We start from the raw sequence: 13563 nt of genomic DNA on the forward strand, positions 1-13563 counted from the left end.
TTATTCCCGATAGAGGCCTCGCGACATCGAAGCTATTACAGACTTGTCTCGAATCAATGGGTAGACTACTGTTGATGATCTTATGTATAAATTTCGCAATCAGATAAAGAGCCGTGTTTACCGAGGAGACGATAATTCTGAAGGGAAAATTTTCTTTGTGTATCTTAGGAAGGCCATAAGCTTTTGGAATTGAGGAGTCACCTGAATGGAGAGAAAAATAGGATTGCTTTGAAATAAATTCTTTGTCATACCACCTTTTTAATGTAGTGTTTAGATCTTTTTCTACTTTTTTAATGGGGTTATTTCTAATTATTGAGTATGTTTCTTTGTCATGGAGAAGTTGTTCCATATTGTCGATATAATCTTGTCTGTCCATTGCTACCGTAATATTGCCTTTATCTGCACGTGTAAATATAACATTTGGATTCGATTTACAAAATTCTGATGTAGCTCTATTCATGCGTAGCAGTTCCTTTTCTATCTCTTCTAAACTAGAGTTGTTGTGTAAGAAATTATGAAGCAACGGAGTTACTGAGTTGCGGATTTCTCTTCTTTCCTTCTGAATACATTTATTGCTCTCAATGTCTTTTATGAACTCCACTATGCCTGTTTTTTTGTTGGGGGGAAGGCAAAAATTTATAACCGCCAAGTTATAACAGGTTCGAAACACTCGGGGGAATTTTTGTCCTCGAAATATTGACAAACCATTTTTCGTTAGTGGAGGTCAATGGATTAGTTTCCAAGTCGATAAATTTGGAAGGTTCCAATGTGATCTTCATTGTATTATCAACAGCATTCGAATTGAGTCCATTACGGGCAAATCTGAATGTATTCGGTTTGTTATTACTTTGAAATCCGACATAATAAGTTATTGGCTTGATGCTGTTAATCCTCTCCAACTTACATAAGTGTAACAGCCAATTAAACTTGTTTTTGTGTTCTGCGTGTTGTTTTTTATAGAATTTAAAGAAGGATGTAGAATGGTGCTTAATTATGTCCTTCAGGATGTATTCGGGAAGAGAGTTAAATAGATTAAAGGAGCAAGCAAACAACTCTTTTTTTATACTATCGATATGTCTGTAAAGATCAAAAATCTCAATGTTTTGAAGTCTCCATCGAAATATTCTAAGTGAATTCTCGAATTTCTTATTCGATTTGTAATGTCTGAATTGAAATAATTTACATATATTTTTTAAATGAGACGGAAGCAATCTATGACGTTTGCATTCTTTTAAAAACAGGATTCTATCGGGAATAAAAATCAGTGAGGAACATTGTTTAGTATCTTTAGACGCAAAATCATTGTTTACAAATATTCCTTTGGATTTGGCAATAGACGGTATTCGCAGGAGATGGTCGCTAATAGAGAATAACACGAAGATCCCATGTGATGAATTTACATTGATTTTAAAATTTATCTTGTCGTCTACATTTTTTACTTTTAATAAAATTTTTTATAAACAGACTTTTGGCACACCAATGGGATCGCCTTTATCACCTATTATAGCGAATATCGTGTTGCAGGATCTGGAGAAAAGAGCGCTAAATGCAATAAATTTAGAAATACCATTTTACTATCGTTACGTCGACGACATTGTTATGGCAGCACCCACGAACTCACTCAATTTTATTCTTAAGACGTTTAACAGTTTTCATAACAGATTACAATTTACTATTGAATTAGAACAGGATCGTAGCCTAAACTTCTTGGACCTTTCATTAAAAGTACTTGACAATACAATCATTATCGATTGGTTCCATAAAAAAACTTTCTCTGGTCGCTACTTATCGTTTTTTTCTCACCACCCTATATGCCACAAAGTTGGAATTATATTTAGTATGGTAGACAGAGCGCTATTGCTTTCTCACCCCACTTTCCAACAAAAAAACTTAGAATTAATTATTGGATTATTTTAAAAAAATGGATACCCTCTAGAATTCATTTTTAAACATCTTGAAATAAGAATAAAAAATTTAATCAATACAAAATTGGCACTCACCATCATCAAAGACACAAATGATCAAGACCAGACAAAGAAGGTTGAAAACACAAAAAAATTGATGGTTGTTCCCTATATCAAAAATATTTCTGAAAAAATTACGTCTTTGCTAGACAAAAATAGATTTACAATTGGCTACAGATGCATAAACAAAATTAATAACTTCATCAAAGTACATAAAGACAAAATGGAAAGGGACTGCACTAACAATGTCGTTTACAAGATTTTTTGTAATGATTGCGATGCCACATATGTGGGGCAGACGAAGAGACAACTGAGGACTAGAAAAGAAGAGCATATAAATAATATAAAACTTGATCCTTCAAAACACTCAGTCATAACAAACCATAGAATATTTTTTGACCATTCCTTCAATTGGAAGGAAATAAAAATCCTTGACACTGAAGAAAATTACCAAAAGAGATTAATTTCCGAAATGATACATATAAAACAACAAACAAATGGACTAAACTCACAGAATGACACAGATCTCCTTCACGATTCCTACTTCTGTTTACTTGACTCACTTAAAGACAATACGAATATACGTTACTGACTCTTGCTTTAAACGGTCCTGCCTCACTTGTGCTCCGTCTGTCTTGATAACAAGACCGTCGACGATGGCGAACGTTCACAATTACCGTCGGAATAATCTATCAAGTAAGCGTTTGAATTTATCTACAAAAAAAGGTTTCAATTCATATAAAACAATAACTCCATTGTCACACAGTGAACAAACGTAGCGAATACCACGCTTAACTTACATATGGAGGTGTTACGTCCAGAATTCTCGAAATAAGTCTCTCGGGTCGGTGGGCAGGTAGAGACTTAGAGAAATAATTCGAGCGAGGTAGGAAGGACGGAACAGGCCTAATCTCTCGCACACATGTCTCCGGGCGAGTGCGACGAGTCGAATGCGTCAGGTGAGTCAGAATGTAGGTCAGGTGTCGAGAATGACGACCTATGACTCTCATTCAGACTTTTGCATTCGTGTAGTCCTTATTTTGCGTAAACGAATTGAATCGCTTTTACGCGGGATCGGACTAAGTGCAATTTTATCGGAGCGGGAATTAGAGGTGATTGAAGTAAAGAAAAATGATTGAAATTAAGAATTACAATTTTATTTTAACATAATAAAAGAAATAACCAATTACAATGATAGGTGATGACTATAATGATAATTATTAATTTGCAAATAACATGTTTATTAGTAGGAAACATGTATAATAAAAAGAAGAAAAATCTTATGATCTTAATAAAAAAAATGTAATTATAACTTAAATTCTAATTGGTTACATTGGTACTTAACGAGATATAAATGTGCGTGTGTAGGTGTATTTTATGATCAAGGGATTTTTAGTTATCCAGGTAGGCTTTGGAGTGAGTCGAAGATTTCTTCAAATTCATTGAGTACTCTTCGATTCGCTTCAATATTTTCATTTACTATATTCTCTACCTGTTCGGGAGTAAATAATGAATCGGAATGCGGGTTTTCTTGGGGAAACTCTAGCGCGGGGGAATATGGATCTTCCGGAGGTCTCCGAACAGGTGAATCGGAATTACGATGAAAAAAAATCGGGGGAAGGTGTAGGAGGAAAATCTGTAGGAGAAAAGGTTGAATCCCGAGGAGATGCTAAGGGCTCTGCAAAAGGTAGAAGACGGTGACCCTGGTGGTTGTTTAAAATCTGGTTCTACATGAGATCCAGGAGAGTAAGAGGGGGAAGGATAACGACAGGGGGAAAGGGAGTGTGATTCGGGGGACGGATTTGAGACTGGCGGAGATGAGTCGGTCGGTTCGTCGGAAGTACTCAAATTAATTAGAGCGTTAGGCAAAACAGAAATTTTTGCTCGCTGATTGCGTAATTTTCCGCAGAGCGATAACGATGCGCCAAGCCTCCGGAGCCAAGCCTCCATGGCTCTTCGAGTTTTATGGTCAGGGACTTGCTTACGCACTAAAATGAATTTGAGAATTAAGGCTACGTTCTCTCTTTCTTATAAAGGGAAATAAAATTTATATTATAACTTCTTGAAAGAAGAAAAAAGAGAAGCAAAAGGAAAAAGTTTGAATTAATAAAAGGAACGGAATTCTTCGTTTCCGCTGGAAGCAAAGAAAACTGCGAATTCAATCGAACGAGAGTTCGATTGTATCCAGCAGGGAATAAGGAGAGTCGCGGACCCAATCGCGAGAGCTCGATTGTATCCTGCGGGAAATAAAGAGAGTCGCGGACCCAATCGAAAGAGCTCGATTGTATCCTACGGGAAATAAAGAGAGTCGCGGACCCAATCGATAGAGCTCGACTGTATCCTGCGGGAAATAAAAAGAGTCGTGGACCCAATCGAAAGAGCTCGATTGTATCCTACGGGAAATAAAGAGTCGCGGACCCAATCGAAAGAGCTCGACTGTATCCTGCGGAAAAAAAAGAGAGTCGTGGACCCAATCGAAAGAGCTCGATTGTATCCTACGGGAAATAAAAAGAGTCGCGGACCCAATCGAAAGAGCTCGATTGTATCCTGCGGGAAATAAAGAGAGTCGCGGACCCAATCGAAAGAGCTCGATTGTATCCTGCGGGAAATAAAAAGAGTCGCGGACCCAATCGAAAGAGCTCGATTGTATCCTGCGGGAAATAAAGAGAGTCGTGGACCCAATCGAAAGAGCTCGATTGTATCCTACGGGAAATAAAAAGAGTCGCGGACCCAATCGAAAGAGCTCAATTGTATCCTGCGGGAAATAAAGAGAATCGCGGACCCAATCGAAAGAGCTCGATTGTATCCTGCGGGAAATAAAGAGAGTCACGGACCCAATCGAAAGAGGGAGACAGTTCGATTGTATCCTGCGGGAAATAAAGAGAGTCGCGGACTCAATCGAAAGAGCTCGATTGTATCCTACGGGAAATAAAAAGAGTCGCGGACCCAATCGAAAGAGCACGACTGTATCCTGCGGGAAATAAAGAGAGTCGTGGACCCAATCGAAAGAGCTCGATTGTATCCTGCGGGAAATAAAGAGAGTCGCGGACCCAATCGAAAGAGCTCGATTGTATCCTGCGGGAAATAAAGAGAGTCGCGGACCCAATCGAAAGAGAGAGAGAGTTCGATTGTATCCTGCGGGAAATAAAGAGAGTGAGAGTAATAGAGGGAGGAAAGGAAGGGTGGTGGAATAATACTGAGTATATGAGTGTTTTGAAAAATATAATAAATATCTTATTAGAGAGAGAAGGTAGTCTTATGAAGAGTAAAAATAAAATAATAATAATAATGGACGGCTGAGACTTACTGTTGGGTGAAGTTTTGAAGGTGCGAACGATTTAGTGGTTGGCGGAGCGGATTCAGCTTACAACGGCGGACGGTTGGTCGACGGTTGGCACTCAGAGTGTTCGGATCTCACAATGCCGCGTCAAATTTAAGTACGATAAATACGAATCCGAACGTCACAAACTCGGACATATAATGTCACGGAATGTGCGCCGGATCGAACTAGAGTGAATCGCGAACGAAAAATGAGCGATTGATCAGAATGAAAAAGGTGCGAAATGTGCTTGTAAGTGACTGTAAATGATTGTAAGAAAGTAAGTGCTGAGTAAGTGCTCGCGAGCTCCGAAGCTCCTTCCTTTTATACCTGATTCTGCTTATGGTTCCTATGGGATTTTAATCCGCAGGTGTACCGTCTCTTATTATTGCCCACGCCCTACCTATTAATTGCGCGACAAGTGTTTCGAGTCGGTGGGGTCATCCGCGTTTCAACGCTTGCTTCCGCCCAAAATCGGCACGTGTCAAGGGTAGACCAACCGTATTGACTCGACCGGACAATTTTAGCGTATCCGCGCGATTAAGATAGGCCATCTTTTCGCAATTTTTCGGTTGCTTGGCTGCATCGATTTCGAAAGAAAAGAATTGTTACTCCGCAGGACGTAACAGAGGCGCGAGTGAATTTTCATCATATCGTGAGTTCCCATCATGTGAGAAGAAAAGTTTGTTGCTGCTTGGTGGACGCACATGGACACACAGATGCACACGTACACACACGCATACACACACGCACACAACATTGGATATACGTGATTGCCCGGTTCGCCATCTAAACAATTACAGACGGTATGCGACAGTAATTTAAGAAAAAGAATTCAGGGAAAACTTCCGCCTTTAGATTGCGCAATGAATGTTAAACTTCATTATATGTCTGTTACTTGTTAGGCTGAAGAAGGCTAAGTAAGCCGAAACGTCCCTAATTATAATTATATCAGCTAACTGTATAATATAATTAAAACTTTAAATTAAAAATTGCTTATTTATTGTGCTCGTCAATGTGACCAATCTTATATTATATTTATGTTTATTCATAATACGAGCGTTCTCTCTCAATATTCTCTATTATTTTATATATATATATATATATATATATATATATTGTAACAAACCGCCTCCGCGCGACCTCCCCCCAACGGACCGGTCATCGTCCGCCAAACGCCGGCCGAACATCCGCCAAGCGTCGAACAAGGCGCTACGCGCCGATAAACGACTCCAAACGCGCTAATGTGAGCAGCGAGGCCGCAGCTACTGCTGTTTTTCCCTCCTCACCGCACAGCGCCGCGCCTGCCTACGTCTCGGCGACCGGCGGGCGGTCCTTGCGCGCAGTGATACGCGCTTATTCGCTGACTTTATTAATTTTTTTTTCGTTAACTATGGCAAATATTAAAAAATGGTAAAGGACTTTTCTGCTCAGTTTTACTTGATCTATCAATCCACGAAATCACGGGCGGTAGTTACCTGACACCCTGTATATACACATGGTGTCTTATTTTAAACTATCACCCCAAATATTTCTGTTTCCTTGCATTTTACAAGAAAATATTTCAGAATAAAGTTGTATGGTTTTAAGGGGGTCATAAGATGGTGTCATTAATTTGACTTTGAATAGTTGTTTGAAAGTCACGTGAAGGACACCTTCAATTTTTTAAATGGGACTGCCTACTTTTTATTACATATTCTTATAGTTTATCTCGAGACCTTTTGAAATCACTACAAGAAAGGTTATTTTCGTTAAGTACTTTCTGAGTTGTGAGGCTTCAAAGTTACGTTGTACTGTAACTTTCAAGCGTCATAACTGGGAAAATCCTTAACAAAAATAAACTTATTTATAGTGTTTTGGAAAGCTCTCGAAATTGACTGCAAGAAAATGCAAAAAAAAAATATAGAATGTTAGGGAAGTACCGATACCCTATAATTAGAGAACTACCGATACTCCAACATTGTATCTCTTATTGCATATTTTTGTAGTTTATTTCGAGTTTTTTCCAAAGCACTACAAAAAAGTTTATTTTTGTTAAATACTTTCCGAGTTGTGACGCTTAAAGGTTACAGTACACAGTAGCTTTCAAGACTCACAATTCAAAAAGTACTCAACGAAAATAAACTTTCTTGTAGTGTTTTGGAAAGGTCTCGAGATAAACTATAAGAATATGTAATAAAATGTAGGTGGTCCCGTTAAAAAAATTGGAGGTATCCTTCACGTGACCTTCAAGCAACTATTCAAGGTCAAATTAATGACACCACCTTATGACCTCCTTGAAACCATACAACTTTTGTCTGAAACATTTTCTTGTAAAATGCAAGGAAACGGAAATATTTGTGGTGATAGATGAAAATAGGACACCCTGTATGTATATATATATATATATATATATATATATATATATATATATATACACACATATATAAGAACATTTATTAGCAAAATAAAATTTATACTTTTGAACAAACTAACAAGAAAAAAGAAGGATAACACACGGCCACACCAGACAATATTAAACTTAGATTATAAGAAAGCGTCCCAAAATATCGATATGATAAATCCTAGACAACTTAAAATTAGGATAACTATAAGTATAAGATATTTCTGTACCAAACAAGAATTTACATTTCTTTCCCTTTATTTCCTGGGCAGTAATCAAACTCTCAAATGAATTTAAAGACCCACCGTAAAAGAAAAAAAAACGGTAGCATGAAAAGAAAATGCGCATCTTTCCGACACCTGCAGCAAGCCGACGAATGGACCCACGCGGGTTGACAAGTAAATAAAGCCTGAACAGAACACGGTCTCAAAAGACAGGTTCAGGTAAGAAATGCTTAAGTGGTTGCCTTGTGTAAAGCATTTCTTTTCTATTTTCCCTTTAACTCTTAAACACACCGATCCTGTAAAATACGGAAACACATTTTCGGGTCTAAGAGACTTTTTCAACTTTGAGAAGCTATAATTTTGATTACAATCAATATTTTTCTACAACTTCTTTTTTAATAAAAGTTCAGAATCTCAGGAGTGTGACTGCACAATCGGCATTGCCAAAAAAGTAATTTATTGTGAAGTTATAAAGGCAAAACCATTAAGGCGATGCTGGACGGGTCTCTATACGCGCATATTTTTGGACAGGCATTTCGCTTAACTGGCTTTATAGATCGCAAAATCCTTCTCCACAATTAAAGTAGTAACAAAAACATACACGGGAAACTATAATTTAGTAGGAAAAACGAAAGTAAATTAAAAAATTATAGTTTAATTATCGGCTTCTGCAGCCGACTCGTGACAACATGTGCCCTATATAAAAGTTTTAGACTTTGTATGTATGAAATAAGTAGTTTACTGCGTATGAATTAAATAAAAGAACAATACGACGCTTGCAGAATGGTCCTAGAGGCTCTAGTATGAGAGAAATGAATGTCTGAAGATTGTTTATGTAATTTGCACGTGGAATTAGTGCAGAGAGTTATAGTTTAGTTGCTCGATATTCCGAGAGCTGCGCTGCAATCAAATTTGCAGTTTGTACGTGTCGGAAAATCGTTTTGTCACAAGTCGGTTGCAGAAGCTGATAATTAAACAATAATTTTTTTAATTTACTTTTGTTTTTTGTATTAAATTATAGTTTCCGGTTTTGTATTAAATTATAGTATTATAAATATTTGATGAAAATCATTGAACGTTTATATAACTATATATGGAAGAATTTTAATCATGTTGGAAATATTTTTCATTTCACACTGTCCTTGGGTGATATTTCATTGTAAAGTTATTGACCTAAAGATTACGTGTAAAAAATAGTAATTGCGACACAATACTAAATATATTACCATTTTTTATTTTTATGTACAGAATAAACAATTTTATGTATTGTTTTTAGTGTTGTTTTAAAAAAACAAAATTTTAATAAACTATAAATATAATTTATTTTCAAGTCATATCTCTCTTTCTCTTTCTTTCTATCATTACACGTGTGTTACAGATAGAAAACAGCGTACTGGGGAAAATTTATAATTCTTTCAAATAATTTACGTTTACATAGATGTATAAACAATGTTTTAAAGTAATAATTATTGACGTTTGTGCAATATTTTAAAGTATGTATACAGGGTGTCAGGTAACTACCGCCCGTGGTTTCGTAGATTGATAGATCAAGTAAAACTGAGCAGAAAAGTCCTTTACCATTTTTTAATATTTGCTATAGTTAACGAACAAAAAAATTAATAAAGTCTGCCAATAAGCGCGTATCACCGCGCGCAAGGACCGCCCGCCGGTTGCCGAGACGTAGGCAGCCGCGGCTGTAGGCGTGGCGCGGTGAGGAGAGAAAAGCAGCAGTAGCTATGACGCGGTGAGAAGGGAAAAGCAGCTACCGCACAGCTCCGCGCTTGCAGCCGCGGCTGCCTACGTCTCGGCGACCGGCGGGCGGTCCTTGCGCGCTATAATACGCGCTTATTCGCAGACTTTATTGATTTTTTTTTGTTAACTATGACAAATATTAAAAAATGGTAAAGGACATTTCTGTTCAGTTTTACTTGATCTATCAATCCACGAAACCACGGGCGGTAGTTACCTGACACCCTGTATATGTTATAAAAATTGTTTTCGATTTTATTAGAAAAAGGTAATAAATGATAAATTTATTAGTATAAGGTTCTCGATCAAAAACAAGATATACAGTTTAATGAGAAGTTAATGAATATCATTTATTATACATTTATATAAACATATTTATTTTAAACATATTATTTTAGTACATATTTATACAGAACGTATGTGTATGCGTTTACATTATATAATACTAAAAAATTACCAAAATGTTTACATTAGATAATAAAGTGTTTACTTTATATAATATCAAAAAATTATCAAAATTTAAAAAGTGTAGGCATTTTAGATCTATTCTTAATCAACTTTTATTCATAATCCACAATTAAAAAAAGAATCAATTTTCAAATATAACATTACAAAATGCTCTTTTATATAAGAATTAAAGCTGTAACATTACGCCCCTCCACTGTGCCGCCACTCCAGACCGACCAACCGTCGAACGCACCGCAGCCGAGCACGTGTATCTTACGTAAGACCCACGCACGTACGATCGGCTTACGTAGGACCACCGCGTGCTACCGCGCACGACCGACGCGCTACGCGCCGCGTTCCGAAAGCGCTCCCACTCTAGCCGGCCCGTCCGCGCGCGCTGATTGGTGCGTCCAGCCGCGCGGAACGATATATAAGCCGGCAGTGGGCAACGTACGAGAGATCCGTCCGAACATCCGATCTCATCGGATCCTTTCCAGCGCTGGGCATACTCGGCGCCTCCTAGCTCGGGGATTCTCGAGCACCTCCTCGGGAACGGGCATTCTCGTTCCAACCTTCCCGCGACGGGTAAAACCGTCGTCCCCGAGGCCGGGTATGCTCGGCCAATCCGATCCGCTCAGCCGTGTGACGGGCATTCTTGTCACGCGGCCAATCCGGACTGTCCGGCCGGACGACGGGCATTCCCGTACGTCCGGCTAAATCCGATCCGAATCCGTTGCGCCGTACGGCGGGTATTCTTCCCGCACGGCAATTCCGTTTCCGTACAGCCGGACGACGGGCATTCTCGTCGTCCGGCCACTCCGACCAGACCGTTCCGAGTGTCCCCGGGAATTCTCGGGGACCGTCCGCGCCGACACCGTTCCAGTGTCCGCCACCGTACCTCCCGGGCTAACCCCGCGAGATGAGGCCGAACCGGCCGACCCCGTCGACAGCCCGCGCACAGCGCGAGGGCGTCGAGTACCGAGACCGTAACCGGTCACCCGCACGGGCCAATCGGGCCCCGAGCACGGCATTAGAGTGGACCGCCGCACGGCCACTCTAACAAACGGATACCGTACGCATAGAGCGTAAACCGAAGCCGTCCGTAGAGCACACGACTCATCCGAGTCGTTACATTGCGATAACCGCGAGTCCGTTCCGACATCGCACGTTCCGCCGCGAACTATGTATATAGATTTATGTTGTTAAACCGAGCAACCCCGCTTGCTACTTCCGCGCGCAAAGCGCCTAGTCACTGTCCGTCCGTTTCCGAATTGTTAAAGTCCTTTCCGTTTAGATATTAAGTACCGCGCAAATACGTTGCGACTGTTCTCTTAAATTCACGCGGGCCGACGACCGCGCAGTTAAGTGCCGCGACACTATTCGAATACCACGTGATCGTTCTCTTGATTTCCCGCGGGCCGACGACCGCGCAATTGAGGGCCGTAATGTTGTACAAGGAGCTCAGTATTATCCGATAACGATATCGGAACTGTATAATTTCATTTTGTACTAAAGTATAGCTAAATATATTTGACCTCTTTCATTTTTACTACCAAACTACGGCGTTATCATTTCGACACGAACCCGGACATCCGGCGAGCACATCCGAGCATCCGATCCTGAACCCAAAATCCCGTAACCGACACCGGGAAAGTACCAGCGTTACAAAGCAACTAAAAATTAAAATTAAATGACTTTTGAAACAATAAAAAAATTATGCTCTAATTTTACTCAGACACTCGAACATAATAATAAACTTTAGAGCAATCTAAGAATTTGTATATTTTTGGTAATTTTTTGTGATTGTGTGTGTGTGTGTGTGTGTGTGTGTATGTGTGTTAGAATGTCTAACTCGTCGCGTCTATCGCCAATGTCCATGAGGTGCTGTAACAAAAAACAGAAAAAATTTATAAAAATATATAAACAATATAATACCATATATGTATAATAGGCAATGTAAGTTAATATATCTTTTAACTAAATTAAAATTGACCTAAAATAGATTTAATTACGTTAAAAGTTATATAAACAAAATTTAATTAATTTAAAGAAACATTAATGTAAAAAAAGCCAAAGTTAAATTACAAGTTATTTTTGAAAAGCATTTTATTCTTATTAAATTAGAAATTAGTAAGTTTTTAAAGTAATATTATTTAAAACAATTATAACTTTTTATCTAGTTACTCTAATCAAGCCTAATAATAGGAAATACTTACAACAGTTACACCCTGCATTGGGCGCAGCGGCGCATTCCGACGCTGTGATAAACTCTGGCGTTGCCGCATATCCCGGCATGTGTCCCGGTGCGTGTCCTGTTGCATACTCCGGTGCTGCCGCGTATCCAGGTGCTGCCGCGTATCCCGATGCTCCCGCGTATCCCGGTGCTGCCGCGTATCCCGGTGCTGCCACGTACTCCGGTGCTGTCGCGTATTCCTGGTGCTGCCGCGTATTCCGGTGCTGCCACGTATCCCGGTACTGCCGCGTAACTTTGCATCACTGGATAGATGGGTGCATTGCAAGGCTTTATATATGCCGGCATTCCACGGCCATTTAGTTTTTTTTCTCCTTGTTCACGGCTCTTCTGACAGCTTCCATGAAGCGCTGTAAAAAAATTAAAATTATTATATCCACAACGTACACACACATACATGTTTTATAAAGATAAAATAAAATATTACTCTATCGTAGTTGGTGCTGTCAACCAAAATATGTGACGTCTGCGTCGATGCTATTGGTTGTGTCGGCGGTGCCGGCTGCGTCGGTGATATCGGATGTGTCAGCGGTGCCAGCTGCGTCGGTGGTATCGGTTGTGTCGACGGTATTGGTTGTGTCGACAGTCTCTCTCTCTCTCTCGGTTGTGTCGGCGGTGCCGGTTCTACATGTAGCACCAATTGCGTCAATGGTGCAGGTGGTTTCGGTAGTATTGGTGGTGCCGGTGGTGCTGGTGGTGCTGATGTTGCCGATGTTGCCGATGCTGCCGCTGCTGCCCATGTCACAGCAGTAAATCTTGAATTAGGTCTCATTAGAGACGCATAATCTATTGTTCTGCCTTAAATAAAAATTTGTTTCATTTAAAAATAGTTATAATTAAAAAACAGTATCAACGAATTAAAGAAAAGAAAAAAACTGAGAAAATGAGATGGAAACTAAAACAAAAGAGGATGAACCAAAGAAAAGAGAAAAAAAAATAAGAAACGAAAACAAATAAGACAGATAAGATGAAAAGATAAAAGTGACAGCAATAGAAGAATAGATTGCAGGAAAAAGAAAAAAAAAACAACAAAAGTGAATGAGACAAGATGCGACAATGATAACGTGAAAAGTGGAAAATAGTACGCAAGAGAAAAACTGAAAAGGAGAATGCACGAGAGAGCGCGAGGAGAAAGAACGAAAGAGACGCACGTAGCCAAGGAGAGAAGCAGGGCGCGAGCACGGAAATGATAGCGACCACGCGGAAAAGAACGCGGGAGAGAGAGG

This window comes from Solenopsis invicta, chromosome 13 (genome assembly GCF_016802725.1).
Source record: "Solenopsis invicta isolate M01_SB chromosome 13, UNIL_Sinv_3.0, whole genome shotgun sequence".
Lineage (NCBI taxonomy): Eukaryota > Metazoa > Arthropoda > Insecta > Hymenoptera > Formicidae > Solenopsis > Solenopsis invicta.